The following is a 17,481-nucleotide window of genomic DNA, read 5'->3' as shown; positions in this document are numbered from 1 at the left end:
AGTGATGGGGACACTGGAGGGCATAGCAGACCCCAAGAGCCAAAGAAAGGACACTTACTGACTGGGCAAGGAGAAACAGATGGTTAGAGCAGGTGTAGGGAAGAAGTGGTTGAAGAGGCAGACTCTAGAATTTGAAATCAAATATGGTGAGTGGCGAAAGCCAGCAGAAACAAATGATTCATGCGTACCTTAACAGAGTTAAGTTAACGGCTTGGTTCTAAGAGGTCAAGTCCCTTGGAAGGAGGTTCATTTATGCCCTTCCTGTGGTTTCAGCACCAGATGAATTTAAAAAATAATTATAAAAAAAAGGAATAAAAGGTGGAAGACATGACCACTCCAAAAGGAGAAGATTTTTTACTGTAGATATAAGGGAGAAAGCAAATGTTGGGAAGTGTCCAGACTGAGCATGGCTGGTAGGATAAACCAAACCATGAGATGAGAGAGGGGAGGGAGAGCAAGAGAGAAGCTGATGACCAAGAGAGGTGGCCTCAGCCAAGAGGCCAAAAAAACAAGTAGTGTAGCCAAGATGGCAGCTTTATAATAAAGGGAATGAGGCTGGGGGAGGGGAATCCCAGCACTGGGAAGGTGTGATTTAGGGTAGGGGATGGGTAAAGAGAGCTGGGAGGAGCCACAGATACTGAGTGAGACTCGTCCTCCTGTCTCAGGCTTGAGAGCTAACATGAATGGCCGCTGATCTCGCTCACTACCACATACAGCCAAGCTCTAGAACATGCCTCTCATTCCCTCCCCTGTGAAGAACAGGGCCTTGGTTTTCTGAAGAGACACCTGCAGATTTACCTCATAGTGTCAGAGAGAAAGAAACAAAATTCCGGATAGTGGAAGCCTTTGTAGGAAGTTGGCCATGTTAGCTTACTATGGCTGCCAGAACTGAGTACCACAGACAGTAACCTAAATGATACAAACATATCTGTTCATAGTCCACGAGGCAAGCAATCCAAAACAAGGGTATCGCCTGGATTGGCTTCTCCTGCTATCTTCCTTCCTAAAACTCCAACAGCCATCTTCTCCCTGTATCATCATACCTGGTAGGCCGCCATCTTCTTACTATAGTCATAATTTTCCTGTGTGTCTTAATTTGTTTTTAAAAGGCCACCAGTCTTTGGATTAGGACCCACCTCAGTGACTTTATTAACTAAATTACCTCATTAAGACCTTATTACCAACTAGGTTGCATTCTAAGGTACAGAGAATTAAACCTTCAAAATATTAATTTGATGAACATACTTTGGCCCATAAGACCCCACATCTCCAAACCCAGCTATGTTGTAATAGCTTTGCAACAAAAACAAATGAACAACAACAACAAAAAAAAAGGCTTTGGAGGTTCATTTAGTTTGGTGATTTTAAAATCTATTTCATGGGACACATGGGGGGTTTCCTAAAGTGACAACTGAGTTTTCTATAGTTAGGAAAAGAGGACAGTAAGTGGGAATCTGGAGTTCCAAACCAGCCATCGGGCAGCTTTTGCCTGGCTCAGTCAACGCTCTCTCTGAAATTTTGTTTTTTTTTTTAAATATCCAACTGCATGAAGAGAAATGAGAAGTTTTTCCTGGGGTCCCAGTCCTCCTGTTGGCATGTCTGCAATGAGGGTTGCACCTCAAATTCTGTCTCAGTGCCCTACCACCTCCTCTCTGAAGGAGACACTTGAGGGAACCCACGTGTCAGGTTAGAGCCTAAAGCTCAAATCATCCAGCACCATCTTAGAGTCTGAACATGTGGGTCTGGGCTCCAGTGCTGGAATATTTGAGTCACCACCATCCTGATGTCAGACAGTCTCCAGAAATTCACACTTTTGTATTTTTTCTTTCGTTTTTTTGTTTATTTTGCAGTACTAAGGATTGAACCCGCATCATAGCACACACTAGAATAGAGATTTACCACTAACTTACATACATACTCTGCTTTTTTTTTCTCTTTATTTTGATACAGGATATCACTAAATTGCCCAGGCTAGCTTGAACTCACTCCAAAGAAGAGGCTAGGCTTGAACTTGTGGTTCTCCTGCCTCGGTGTCTCTCAGTAGCTGGGATTACAGAACTGCACCACCAGGCCTGGCTTGAAATTTTCAGTTTGAACAAGAAAGTATGGTATCTCATCCATGAGCTGTGAATAGTGCCAAGGAGTAATGAGTGTCTTTGGTGGCCAGCTGTGGAGAACTGTGTGTACATGTTTCCCTGGGCGCCTACCTGTCAACAGCGAAAATGGGGATGAGCAGGGAATATTTAACTCTTCAAAAACTGAATTTTACCTTTAGAGACTGGTGGTCCATCTGCATATACCAACAGCGGGCTTCTGGGTATAAGACCAGAATGTAAGAGCCAGGGCTGAAGGGATCCAAGCTTTCCTATGTTCTAGGTGAATTTAAAGTGAGCCGAATAGGAATCATACCCCAAACCAAAAGATCATAGTCAAGCAATGGATTCTGCCTAGCTGAATGTCTGTCCTGATAAGAACTGCAGAAGGCATTGGAGATGCTTGTTTTTAGCCTCACTCCCTAGAAAAATAGTTTCAAAGTCATTAAAGAGTTCACAGAAGGAGTTTTCCCTGTATCATGAAAAGGAGATTGCTAACATAGCTTTTCTATACTCTGTTGCCCTAGCTCTAGAGTCTGCCTCTGCTGCTGTAGCCTGGCTAACACAGCATTCCCCAGGGCTCATCATAACCAAGAGCATTTCTGACCCAGTTCCATTTTGGTCCTTCCTCCTTCCAGTTCTCTGTCAAGGAGGGAACTGACATTTCATTAGACGTTCAGTATCACACTCATAAGACTGCCTACTCCCTACTGTGGGCTTAGAGATACTTGGAAGGTGTGTTTGGGATATTCTGATTAAAGGGTCTATACTGTTGCACAAAGAATGGACCAGTTGTGCCTGGAAACAGAATTTCCAACATGTCTCACCAAATCCAATTCTCAGTGTCCCCATTTAATCTGGAGATCATTGACTGTTGGGAGTGGACAAGACACTCTGACTGAGGCCTAGTGAGAGAGGCCACGGGGTGACAACACTGAACTGCTGTGTGGACACAAAGGGCCGATGATGGTTAAAGCCCAGAAGCCAGTGCCACGGGTACAAGCTCCAGCAGAACTGCAGGGCTGCTGGCACAGCAGCAATGCAGAAGATGCATGGGCACTCTCCCAAATCCTGACAGGAGCACAGCAGCTGGCTCCAGGCTGTGCATCCCAAACAGCCCCTCTGTGAGGGCCTGTGAGGCAGGCATCCATATCCCAAATAAAAACACGGAAAGCCTTACAACAAACTCGCTGGAACATAACCTAGTGTTTTCTCCATAAGTAGTATTCCTACTCCCTAAGACATGGCAATTCTTCTTCAGAGAGTCTACACACACACACACACACACACACACACAGAGAGAGAGAGAGAGAGAGAGAGAGAGAGACAGAGACAGAGACAGAGACAGAGACAGAGACAGAGAGACAGAGAGAGACAGAGAGAGACAGAGAGAGACAGAGAGAGACAGAGACAGAGAAAGAAAGGGAGAGATCGGAATGTTCCCAGAAGCACTTTTTCTAGTTGTAATAAAACAGAATACCAAGCCCAGTACCTGTCTTAGTCAGAGTTTCTATTCCTGCACAAAACATCATGGAAAAAAAGCAAGTTGTGGAGGAAAGGGTTTATTCAGCTTACACTTCCACATTGCTGTTCTTCACCAAAAGAAGTCAGGACAGGAACTCACATAGAGCAGGAGCTGATGCAGAGGCCACAGAGGGGTGCTGCATAATGGCTTGCTTCCCCTGGCTTGCTCAGTTATAGAACCCAGGACTACCAGCCCAGGGATGGCATACCCCACATACACAATGGGCTGGGCCCTCTCACCCTTCATCACTAATTGAGAGAATGCCTTACAGCTGGATCTAAGGAAGAAATTTCCTCAAGGGAGGCTCCTTTCTCTGTAATAACTCCAGCTTGTGTCAAGTTGACACACAAAACCAGCCAGTACAGTACTCATCCAAAGAGGAATGCAAAACTTAATTGTGATGAGCTTACGTAATGAAGAAGTCTCCACAGAAAAAATGGGAGAAACAGTGTAGTGGGGATGAGTCATAGAAATGTCTCCATAGTGTGCTGGCTCACACCTTTAATCCCACCACTTGGAAGTCTGAGGTAGGAGGATTTTCATAAGTTCAAGTCTAACCTGGTCTACATAGTCCATTCTGAATTAGCCTGTGCTGAAGGTGAGGTTGTACCATCTCATAAAAACAAAGAAGAAAAAATACGTTGTTTTTAGTGAGAGGTAAGTGGGGCACAGAATCCCTCCCAGGGTCAGATACTATTTATAGGTTGTTTAGCATACATTAAGTGTGCATAGTATTAGGTCTCGGTGTGTTTAAGTGCATATCTGTGCAGTTGTCTCCAAGGACCAGAAGATGACATTAGATCTCATAGAGCTGAAGTTACAGGAGTCTATGAGCTGCCCAATGTCTGTGCTAGGAGCCAGGCTCAGATCCTCTGGAAAAGCAGTAAGTACTATGAACTATTGAGCTGCCTCTCCTACCCTCAATACTGCCTTTAGAAGCTCAAAAACCAAGCAACATGTTATTTAGAGTACTGAATGGACAACCCTTTTGAAGGGGTCATGGCTCTTAGCCATGGGGCTAGGAAGGTGACTCCGTTAGTAAAGTGCTTGCTTTGCAAGCAAAAGGAACAGGGTCTCATCTTCAGAACCCACATAAAAACGCAGAATATGGTGGTCCCCCCCCATAATCCCAGAACTGGGGCGGGGGTTAGAGCTCCTTGGCCAGCAACCTGTTCTAATGTTAGTTTAGGCCAGTGAAAGACCCTATATCAAAAAACAAGATGGCTTGCACCTGACCAGAGGTAACAAGATGCACACATTTAATGGATCTGAGGAAAGAAGCCCTAATATGACAAAAAAAAGTTCTGTTTTTTATGTTGAGAAGGAAATTCACTGGACTTTTTCACTTACTTGCGTTGTGTGCGCATTAAGTTGTAGTCTAAAAACAAACAACAACAAAAACCTTAAAAGACTAAAAACTGAGGCTCAGAGAGGCTAAGGAATGTGGCTGTGTTGCACAGCATGGGAATCGGTAGGGCTAGGGTTTGATCCCAGACAACTGGATGTAGCACCTACATAAACACTTGAGCTGAACTGGCTATCGTGAGCCATCTGGGCTTAGAGAAATTACGAAGTACAGAAGGGATGGGACCGAGAGGCATGAAGTGATGGTATTAATCTCTACCCTGTGCTCCAGGCACCCCAGGGCAGGGGGTTAGGGACAGGACAGTGTCAGCCTGTCTTCTTCATGGGGCTGCTTCCAGGGGACCATGATCTGCCCCTATGTCATCTGCCTGCCTCATTCACCTGGATACACAGTGACCCCTCCAAGCACAGACATGTTGGATGGGACCCTGAAACCTGGCCTCTGACTACTGAAGCTCAGACTGTGAATTCACTCCAGGCGTGTGGTAAGAGGTGAGATAAGAAGCATCTTCTGAAACAGTCCTGGGATAAAGGGTTGTTTGGCAGCTGGTAAGGCTCTCTGGAAGGGTCGGTTCCTGATGTGCTGATCGCATACTTTGATCGATCCACCAATGAGGTCACGAAATGAGGATAGTGTTACTGGAAGGTGTTGGAGACTCAAGAGGTCGGGCGTGATTGAAGGTAGCAGGTCCCTATGGTGTGCCTTTGAAAGGTATCTTGCCCCTAGCTTTCTTGAACCTCAATATCTGTCTCCTTCTGTCCTTCCCTCCCTCCCTCCATCACTCGCTCAGCCATGAGCTCCTCCCACCTCACCCTTCCACCTTAACGTCTGTCTTGCCTCTTGCCTGAAAACAGTGAAGGCAGCCAGGCGTGGACTGAAATATTTGAAATGACTTTCTAAGCTGCTTCTCTCAGATAACTTGCACAGGACAAAGGATGACTGTCGCCTGACACAGGAAGTAAGTCTGTCGGATGACAGGCCACACACAGTTCCAGGGTCCCTCACAAACCACAGCAGCTTGTCTCTAGATGTGGCTTCAGAAAGCATTTTCTGCAAGACTTTCTCTTCTGTGTTCCCAACTCTCTCAGCTCTGGGAAGAAGCTATGAGGGGTCCCCACATTTTCTATTCATGGAGAGGGAAACAACCTCCAGAGAAAGTGAATTGCTCAAGGTCAAAACTTCTCTGTCTTCATTCTCTTCCTTTCCTTGGTGGGTGCGGGGAGCTGCTGCTGGATCAACTGTTCTGCTCAAAAAAAAAAAATCAGTTATGTGTTTGTGTCTGTGTGTATATGTGGTGTGTATGTGTGTGTGGTATGTGTGTGTGTCTGTGGTATATGTGTGTGGTATATGTGTGTCTGTGTGTGTGTCTGTGTGGTATGTATGTGTCTGTGGTATGTGTGTATATGGTATATATGTGTGTGTGGTATGTATGTGTGTGTGATATGTGTGTATGTGGTGTATATGTGTCTGTGTGTGTGTATGTGTGTGTGCGGTGTGTGTGTATGGTGTATGTGTGTGTGGTGTGTATTGTGTGTTTCTGTTTATCTGTGGTATATGTATGTGTCTGTATGTTTGTGGTATGTATATGTGTGGTATGTGTCTGTGGTGTGTGTGTGTCTGTGGTGTGTGTGTGTCTGTGGTGTGTGTTCTCTGGGGTGTGTGTGTGTGTGTATGTGTTTATGTGTGGTATGGTGTGTTACATGCAGAGACCAGAGGACAATCTTGAATGTTTTTCCTCAGTAGCCATTCACCTTGTTTTGTTTTAATCTGTGTGTGTCCACAGATGTCCAAGGATAAAACTGTGGGAATCATATCTTTCCGTCTACCATGTGGTTCTCATGGATTAAACTCAGGTGTCAGTGTTTGCAGCAACCACCTTTACTCCCAGAGCCATCTCTTTGGCCCCACCTTATTTTCTGAGACAGGGCCTCTCATTGGTCTGGAACTCACTAAGTAAAGCTAGGCTGTCTGACCCTGAGGTTCAGCCTGACTCTGTCTTCCTATCACAAGACTCTAGGCAGGCTCTACCACAACCATTTATTTTTACATTTGTTCTAGGACTCAAGCTCAGGTCTCCATGCCTGTGAGACAAAGCACTTGACTGACTGAGCCATCTCACCAAGCATTGTTCCAGGTTTCCCAGCCATTCTGACTTTAGTTCCATCTACACTGGGCAGACACAGAAGACCTCAGACAAAATGACAGAACCAATAACAGAAAAAACAAAAAAACACAATGCCTGCTTCTCTGTGCTCTGCCTGGGCCAGACTCTAGAGCGCCTGACAGGGTTGTTTTGGGTTCTTTTCCACTACATAGCCCCAGGACACAAAGAGGCATGAAACAGAACTGGGCACCAGTTGCGTGACTGACAAAGACTCTAGGCCCTGCTGTAATTTCTCTGCCGCCTCCCGAACTGCTCTTGAAGCAAAGTCAGATGTCTTCTCCCACAAAGTGGGAGAGGAAAATATCAATCTGTTTCGGGGAAAGTTACGAATTGCATGTGCCTGCAGTCCTTGATCTATGACTACAGCCTGGTGCACAACAAGTGATTCTTGCTGTTGCATTTGATCTCAGATGGTAATGTGTTCTCCTGACATCACCCAAATGGGGAGTGACTGAAGATGGTTTCTATAAGACGGTTGCAAACTTCAAAGCCACTTTTAACCCCACACCACCCCACCTCCCCTCCCTCTCTTCCTCCTCTCCCTCTGGGCCCTCCTCTCCCTTCACCCAGCAAATTGTTTGGGGGCCAAAAGTGATTGTAGGACGATCCAGAATGAAGGCACTTGTGACAGGTGGTACCACCTGTGTCTGGGCTGCAGCCACTAGGCTGCATCTGCTCCCCAGTTGTGGAGGGAGGGAGGGGTACATCTGAGGAGGATTCCCCAGCCAGGCTGAACTGAAGCCTAGCCCCGAGGCAGCTGCCTGAGAGAGGTGACAGGCCCTGAACCCACCGTACTCTGCTTTGAGAGGTAGAGAAGGGGTCCCTGCATGCAGCCTCTGCTGGGGCCATCGCATTATACAGAAAAGGGAGACCAGGTTCTCTACCAGTGCCCAAAGGCACCAACACAGAGGGGACAGGGAACGAAGCAGATCCCAGATACTCTGACTTTCATCCAAGATTCTGCCTCTGAAAGAGCCAGGACCCCTCTGCTTGGCTAGGTGAAGATTAAAAAACCACCCCCTCTTTTTTTTCCATTCTTGGATGCATAAGAATACTGTTTACTTGAGTTGCTTTGGTACCTAGGTACTCTAAAGGAAGTAAGTTTCTCTGTTCCAGGTTGTCCTCACCTGAGAGATAGTCTCCCTACCTTTAATTAACTTTTATTAACATTGTCATGACTGGGGTGAGGCATGCTACTGTTGACAGTCAGTGAGTAGAACCCAGCAGTGCTGCCAAACGTTCTCCTACAACAAAGAATTCACCAGCGTGAACCCACAGTAGTGTTAAGGTTGGGGTTCTTCCGGGATCTCTGGTGTGTGTAATATGTAATGGTGGAGGTGGTTCTTACTCTACAAATGTGGAGACAGAATGAATGACTTGCCTTGGAGACTCATAGCCCATGGGCAACAGAGTTAGGCTGTATACCAGAACAACCAGACTCTGTGGATCCAGAATGACTGGGCTCTGTAGATCCAGAACCACCGGACTCTGTGGATCCAGAATGACTGGGCTCTGTGGATCCCAAATGACTAGACTCTGTGGATTACCAATACAGCCACATAAATAATAAATGCTTCCTCTCTGTTAAAGAGGGGAATCCAAGCCAACAAGTTCATTTATTTACAAAAGCCAAAAAATACAGATGAGCCAAGGTACTCTGAAACTTTGTGTCCTGGGTACTCCACCCCAGGTTCTCTCTCTCCCTAGGGTAAGCAATAATACTCTTATTCCTACAGTTTGAATAATACCCTTTATACTTTTCCCTCTGTTGATGAAATTTACATCATCTGTAGTTTGGAACGTCTTTAAACATATGGCGCAGTGGTCAATTGCGGAGACTTTGGCATCCCAGAAACCTTTATTAGAATTCTGAGCTAGCTGTGTGCCCTCAAAAGAGTTCCTCAACCTCTCTGAGGTTGGAGTCCTAGACTATCCAACAGGAGCCCCATGGAACCAGTGACCACGATGTGTAAAGAGAGCTGAATGGTGTAACCATAGTATGGGAAGTACTTAAAGGGGTCGACCATGTTGCTATCATTACATACAGCCTCAAAATGGAAGAAGACGGTGGTGGCAGCGATGGTGATTTTCATCACTGCTGTTTACATGTTAGTCGGCAATCTTCTCATCCTAATTCCCTCAGAAGTTCCATTTAAATGCTTTGGAGGAACTGAGTTGACAACTGGAGCACCTCATGCTCGAAAACTTGCAGCTCCCACCTTCCCAGAATTCCCTCTGCCACCACAGTGTCCTGTGGGGATCTTGAAAGGTAAACAGCATAGGGTGTTATTACCAAGGTGATTTTATTGGGCCGTCTCTCATGACCCATACAAATCTGTTGGGATCTGAATTTTTCAGCCAATGAGTGTAGAGAGAAACAAACTTATAAAGAAGTCATAGAAGGACTATGGGACTGAAGCCTACACCAAGCTGGGTTTTGGATGTGATCTTTGACCTGGTTCATGGAAGCACTCATGACTGCCAGATACCCAAGTGGACAGACAGACAGCCGTCTCCCATACCTACAATGCAGAGCAAGTATATACAAACAATGAAACAATAAGGTGATCCTCAAGGGCTGACGAACGTAAGCAAGACTCCATTCAGTTCCTCTGGGTCTAGCAGGTCCTGGAGCAGAAGCATCTGTTTCAAGAATGAGTCCTACCTCCTAATGCTGTTTCTAGCAACAGGTGCTCTTTGTACTGGACCCTGTGGTCTCCTTCCCAGGGATCTCCTTTCAGGAGAAAAAGGAGAAAGGATGCCACTCAAATCGTGATTGTGGAGCCATTCCAAAACTGAGCACACTAGAACATCACCTAGGATCAGCTACTGGTCCTGTGGACAGACGCTGACCCAGAGGGGAGCCAGGCAGAAATAGTCTCCTTCACTGTCTTCCAACTAGGAGCAGAAAGATACTCGCTCAAACTGCCTGAAGTGAGGTGGAGACCAATTGCAGCTCCTGAGGAGTAACTTAGAAAACTCCAGATCCTGACGGAGAATGGACATAAAATGCTGTAGAGGACCTGGATTCCAGGGAGGGTGGGTAGCAGAACCAGCTAGAAAGAGGCAGGACAGAAAGAAGTGTATGAAAAAGCAAAATAGAAATGAGAGGAAAAAGCATTATGCAGGGCTCCAGCAAGATGCCTGAAGAGCGGAAGTGAATGTCACTAGACCTGCTAGGGATTCTGGGGTCTCCCCAGGGTGACCCATGCACCTGATCATCTGCCAGGCTCTGTATCCAACCTCAGCTAGAAGACACACAGATAGATACATGTGTGCACAAGCATGCAAGAGCATGCTTAGGGTGAGAGCATTTCCAGAAAGGTCTAATTGAGGAGGGAAGACTCATCTAAGCACGTTCAGGGTGACCTACTATTCCATATGCGTGAGTATGTGTGTGTATGTGTATATGAGAGAAAGAGAATGTTGTGTGTGTGCATTTGTGTTCATGCTTGTGTGTCTGTGTGTGTGTGTGTACATATGTGTTTGCATTCACCACAATCAAGGTTCATGGAATATGTACTAAGTGTATGTATGTGTGTATGCATGTATCTGTGTGTGTGCATGTGTCTCTGTGTATATGTGTGCTTGAGCATGCGTGCATGTATGCATACATGCCTGTGTTTGTGTGTGTGTCTGTGTGTGCATGTGTGTGTCTGTGTGTGTACATGTGTGTCTATGTATGTGTGTGTGCTTTAGCATGTGTGTGTGTGCGTTCACGCTTATGTGTGTGTGTGTGTATGTGTGTGCACACATTCGAGTGTGTGTTTGCTTTCATCACACTCAAGGTTCATGTGCATGTGGGTGTGGCCTGGGTGTCTGTGAACAAAGTGGAGTGTTCATGTGTGAGAAGCACTTGTGAGTGAGGAAGTGGGGTGGAGCATGTGGCAACACCATTTGAGGGGTGCCCATACATGCCTATACATTCCAAATAGGGAATGGGAGGGTGCCCATGGTATGTGTATGCTGATGGACTGTTTACCTGCAGGTATACATGGCATGAGGCAGGCAACCAGCAACGGCTCTGCAAGAGGGAGAGGCTCCCTGGGCAGGATTGTTAATCTTTGCTTTCAACCTGGCTGGATTTAAATTCTTCTAGTAGATACACCTCTAAGTGTATTTGTGTATTTCCAGAAAAGTCTAACTGAGGAGGGAAGGCTCATCTTGAATGTGGGGAGCATCATCTCACTGGCTGAAGTCCTGTCCTGGTGGATAAAAAGGAGATAAGCTTAACACCAGTATTCTCTGTGGTGGTCTGAATGAGAATGGCCCTTGTGGACTTTTGTGTTTGAACGCTTGGTCACCAGTTGGTGGACCTACTTGGGAAGGCTTAGGAGATGTGGCCTTGGTGGATGTGTGTCACTGGGAATGAGCTTCAAGGTTTCAAAAGCCCATGTCAACCCTGGTTATCTTTCTCTGCTTCATGTTTGTGGATCCAGATGTGAGCTCTCAGCTGTTCCTTTACTGTGCCATCATGGACTCTAACCCTCTGAAACTGAACAATCTTCACCAAAATAACACAAAAACAGTCTCTAGGCCACATTCTGAAACTTCTCCACTGAAACCTCTTGGGCCAAGTCTGCACAGTTCAAATCATACTCAGCAACAAAGTCTTCCATATTCTTACTAAGATGGCCTATTAAGCCCAACTTAAAGCATTCCACTGCTTTCCAAAGTCCCCAAATCCACATTCTTCCAAATAAAAGGATGGTCAGGCCTATCACAGCAAAAGTCCCTGGTACCAACTTCTGTCTTAGGGTTTTACTGCTGTGAACAGGCACTATGACCAAGGCAAGTCTTAAAAAGGACAACATTTAAATGGGGCTGACTTACAGGTTCAGAGGTTCAGTCCAGTATCATCAGGGTCAAAACACAGCAGCATGCAGGCAGGCATGATACAGTAGGAGTTCTGTATCTTCATCTCAAGGCTGCTAGAAGAAGACTGGCTTCCAGGCAGCTAGAAGTAGGGTCTTAAAGCCCACACCCACAGTGACACACCTACTCCAACAATGTCACACCTCCAAATAGTGCCACTCCCTGGGCCAAACATATATAAATCATTACAGCCAGTGAGCCATTGGGCCTGGCTTGAGCTTCTGAAACCTCAAAGCCTGCTCCCTCAGTGACACACTTCCTGCAATAAGACCACACCTACTCCAACAATGTCACACCTCCTAATAGTGCCACTGCCTATGAACCTATGGGGCCATTTTCATTTAACTACCACAGCTACAACCTGAAAATACTAGGCTAGCCTGGGCTATATGAGATATTGTCTCACAAAAGAAAAAACAAAGGTCAAGAACCAAAGTTAAGGTCTCATAGCTTCTTACCACATATGCACCATCAAGGGGATAGGTGATGCTCCCATCCAGCAAGGAGATAGGTGATGCTCCCACCCAGCAAGGAGATAGGTGATGCTCCCACCCAGCAAGGGGACAGGTGGTACTCCCACTCAGCAAGGGGACAGGTGGTGTTCCCACACAATAAAGGGATAGGCAGTGCTCCCACCCAGCATGGGGATAGGTAGTGTTCCCACCCAGCAAGGGGATAGGAGGTGCTCCCACCCAGCAAGGGGATAGGTGGTGCTCCCACCTGGCAAGAGGATATTTAGTGCTTCCATCTAGCAAGGAGGTATGTGATGCTCCTATCCATTGAGGAGAGGTAGCAATCACCTGGAGTGGTTTAGCATGATAGGGTAGGAGGGCAGGGGCAGGGCCACCTGAAATGAGGATTTCCGGGACTGGTCTTGGTCACATCTCCACTCCATGTGCTCACACCCTGTCCCAAGCAGCCCAAGAACTCGATCTTTTCTTATTGCTCACCCTTCTGTTCCACCCAGACTCTCTGCTCTGAGCCTCTCCCATTCAAACCAAAAGGTACTCACATCCTCCCAGTCCCTGGGCCAGGCATTGATATGTGCAGTGTCCCCTGGGAGGCAGACGGCACTCTGGTTTCATGGGGGAGCCTCTTGTAGGACCACTTCTCTCTCTAAACTCTCCTTCTTCCTTCTTAGATGATGACATCACAGGCTTTATCTGGCCCTCACGCCATAAGATAAATTGTCAAAATGTTTTGATCTAATTGGGTCTTTTTCAAGTCAGCTGAAAATCATCAAGCAGAGAACCAGATGGAGCCAGTGATTAATGAGGGGCATTTGGTCGCCTCGCCACATCCATCACGAAACCGGATTGGGTGGAGTGCCCCAGTCTTCCCAGGAATGGGTATGAAGGGCAGACCACCGAGGCCACACTTCACCAACAGAAGGCCCTATTTGCTTCCACTGTCTGTAAAGGGCCACCTTTTCTATATGAGGTCCCCAAAACTCTGGCATCCTAGAGATGGGCTCTGACCAGGCCTCAGGTCTGAAAATACCCTCTGGTTTCCTAAAATGTTTCAACCTCTTAGGAGCCATATGTAAAGCTGAGATCCCACAGGGGGACCAGAGAGCAGGGGATATGATATGTCCAGCTACCTCAGATGAGGTGCAGACATGGCTGCCTCCTTCTCTGTCTGTGAGCTGCCCTCAGCAGTAATGCTGGTCCTGAGGAAATTCAAGGAATGGCTCTACACGTGCAAGGGAAGCAGACTCATGTGTGCTGCTCCAGGTGGTGATCCTTACTTGTGTGACCTTCAGTCTCTCTCTCTCTCTCTCTCTCTCTCTCTCTCTCTCTCTCTCTCTCTTTCTTTCTCTCTCTCTGGATTTCTGGTAGATAATGAGTAGATACAAGTAGGATACAATCCTCCTATCTTCCTGATGTAGCTTAATCCATGTCCTCCAAGAAGGTTGTACATTGAAATTAACCACTTCCACCATATTGATTCAGGGTCCATCCCCCCAACACACACACACACACACACACACACACACACACACACACAGGAATCCCCCATTGATAGTTCCCCATGACCCTTAGCAGACTCCTAGTTCAAGGAAAGACCCTTGAACTAGGAGAGGTCCCATCCTCAGCCCTACTGTATGACCAAGCCTTGTTTTCCTCATCTGAAGAGTGATTTACGTTGTGAAAATCAACTAAGACACACTCAGAGGATTAAGAGGCCAAAGGACTCTCTGGGTGACTCCTATAAAGTAAAGGAACAAACCCACCAAGACATCATTGATTACTGATTCACCCAACAAACATTATTGGCACCAGATATATGTCAGATCTCCCTGGAGATAGAAAACTGGAAGAGTCTTGTTATTGAGAGCCTTCCAGAAGAGAATAGAGGACATTCATCAGTAGAGCACAGGGTTGGGGGCAGGACCAGGGCTACAGACTTGGGGAGTGTCCCTGTGCTGAGAGCTTTTGAGTTGAACCAGGCAATAGGTGACCAGTCCATGTGGCAGGAAGGAGTGCAGGCTTAGAAGTGGCACTAACACTCATCTGCCACATCCTTGATAATCATGCTTCTGCTATAGATTAATGCAAAAAGAACCAGAATAGACAGCAGGTTGGTATCTGTGCAGAAAACTCCTCAGATCCATTTCCCAGCTGCCCTGGAGTTCTATGAAGACTCCACTGACCCTGGGCTTCTGAAGTACAACAGGTCTCAGTTTCTTTGCAAGGCCTTGTGTGTGAAATGAGCAAGCCCAACTTACCCTTGCTGCTATGAAGGCCTCATCCTGAGCCAAGTCTTATCCTCTGGTCTAGAGGAAGTCCACAACCAAATTCTTAAGCTCTCTTCAGTGGCAGGGTTGGAATGGAATTCTTTTTTTTTTTTAAAGATTAATCAAAGGCTTTATATGTTTGGCAATGGTCAATAACAATATGCCCATACAAAGAGAGTTGTTTCCCAATTAGCTAACCTAAATACAAGTTGTTACCTGCGACAGCTCTCCATACCTGTAGTTCTTCATCTTCCTACATCTCTGCTCTCTCTGGAATGGAATTCTAAGACAGGAAAATATCCCCATTTGTAAAGGCCATGTCTCCAGGAAAGCTTCCATGATCTGATATCTACCAGGCCTTTATGGCATGTACCACATTGGTCTGACATATTGGTCACATGTCTGCTCTTTTCTCTAACACTGTACACGAGAAGCTCTTTGATCCTTGCGCATATGTGCATTTCCCCTCTCCTCAGGTTCACAACAAATAGGAGGACCAATGAACAATGACGACATCACCACAGTCATAAGAATATCCAGATGGATGCTGGTCATGAATGCCAGCTTGCCCCTCTGGCAAGCACCAGGTGGAGGTGAGGTGGATAGCAGAAGATAGACTCTGCAGGTGTCATGGGTGAGGGGCTCTGCTAGCCTCAACTCTCTTGGTGTGGAGTCTGTGTCAGAGCTTAGGGTCTGATCTGTCTCTGCCAGGAAGCCAGCTGTCCACTGCCTACAGATGACCCAGAACAGGGACCAGAGGCTGCCAGCTCCTTCACTAGAAACTCATTACTGTCTCTTCACCCCAAAAGGAAGCAGGCAGCACCTCTCTCTAGCTTACTCCTGTCCTCTAGCACCATCCGAGTTTCTTGTAGCCCCAGCTTGCTGCTGCATGGCTGCCCAGCCAAATGCCTTGGGTTAAAATTTCACACCCACCCTGAGGTGGTTCCCAAGACCCAGGACTGATTTTTCTGATGATCCCTTACTTTGATCACTGAGACTCAGCCGAGTGGAATTTACTGAGTAATTTACTTGGGTGAGCTGGATGTCATCTCTCTTAAACAGTTCTGCATTCCTCCTTCCCCAGTCACTGGGGAACTTCAGGGCCAGTTCTCCCAGGAGAAGAAGCTATAGTAGAAGGAGGTCTGGTGGGCATCTGCTCTTCCATCTAAACCTCCCACTGCTAGCTCCCTGCAAGCATAACTATGTGCCTGTCACACCTCACTAGAGACCACGAGCACATCTGCTATATAGGATGATCACACCTACCTTCTCAGTGTTAGTTTGTGACTTCAAAAAACACACATAAAGACGGGGTATCTTGATCTTGAGTATCTTTATTATCTACAATCCCAGACCTCCTAAAGAGCTGGGAGGCAGATGGGGGAGGATCCCCGGAAGTTCCCAAGCCAGCTAAAGAAACAGCATTAGAACAACAAAATACCATCTCAAAATTACAAGGAGGACGCCTTTCCTCTGTCTTCTGACTTCTATATGCATGGCCTGTGTGCACCTACATTCACACAGAAGTGCACACACAAACAACCCATACAAGCACAGTGCTTTTGAAAGCCCTTGGCTTCATAGGATAGCTGATGTTGTCATTCTGAGGTCTTATGTGAAAGGGAATATCTGCCACCAGACCTCCAAAACAATTCCCCTTCTGATCTTAGAAATTTCTTTAGTCGATTTTTCCCCAAAAGCTGTCACTGTTAGCGTTAGGGGCCAGATTACTCCTCATAGTGGGGCTATGAGCCACTGAGAAGTGCGTAAAGCATTGTTGTCCCTACCTTCTAGATATGAATAGCGTTCCTAACCCCCGGTTGTGGCAACTGAAAATATCCTAGATATTACCCAATGGCCCCTGGGGGAAAAATTGTCCCTGATCAAGAACCATCATATTACAGAACATTGGTATCTCTGCTTTAGCCATGATGATTTGCCTGGGATAAAGATCCTAGGAGTTCCAATGAATGCCAAAGCCAACAGGCTGCATCAAAGAGGGATGTGTGAGCTGAGGCATGTTCCTAGGGAGTCTCATTTGAGGAAAGTCATGATGGGAATAACTGTCCCATAGGACTACCCTTCTTCTACTTGGTGCTAAGTTCTTTCCCAAAAAGCAGCTTATGGGGTAGGGAAAGTGTCAGGAACCTGACTGGAAGGAGGTAGGGGGTGTGACAGAAAGTTCACAAAGCCTTCATTTTCCCAGAGGTTGGCTCTGGAGTTTAATGCTCGTGGCTGAGATCTCTACTCCTGGGAATTCCTTCAGTAGTGGCCACAGCAAGGCCTCTGATCTCGTGGAAATTATACTCACAGGTGAGAAACAGAGAATAAGAAAATACGCAGACGATATTAACAAGATGGTGGAGCATCAGAAAGAGATGCATTCCACAGAAAGTCTGGGCTGTGTCTCCACTGTGGGTAGTAATATTTTAAGTTGAAAAAAGGAGACAGAAGAAAGATCATCCACAGACAAGATCCAAGAGGTGAAGGGGGTGGAGGATGGGTGAGTTTCAAAGTATCAGTCAGCATTGGCTAAGTCAAGATGCTATGACCAACAATCCCAAATCTTTATATTACAAAATAATGAAAACTTATTTCCACTCTTACTACAAACCTAGTGGAGGTGAACAAGATAGCCTTCCATTCCATTTGTTTAATTTTTATTTATTTTAGTGTATGTGGGGACGTGCGTGCTGTCAGAGGACAATCTCAGGTGCCATC

Source organism: Grammomys surdaster, unplaced genomic scaffold (genome assembly GCF_004785775.1).
Source record: "Grammomys surdaster isolate TR1022 unplaced genomic scaffold, NIH_TR_1.0 66, whole genome shotgun sequence".
NCBI classification, from domain to species: domain Eukaryota; kingdom Metazoa; phylum Chordata; class Mammalia; order Rodentia; family Muridae; genus Grammomys; species Grammomys surdaster.
Note: the sequence above shows the minus strand (reverse complement) of the source record.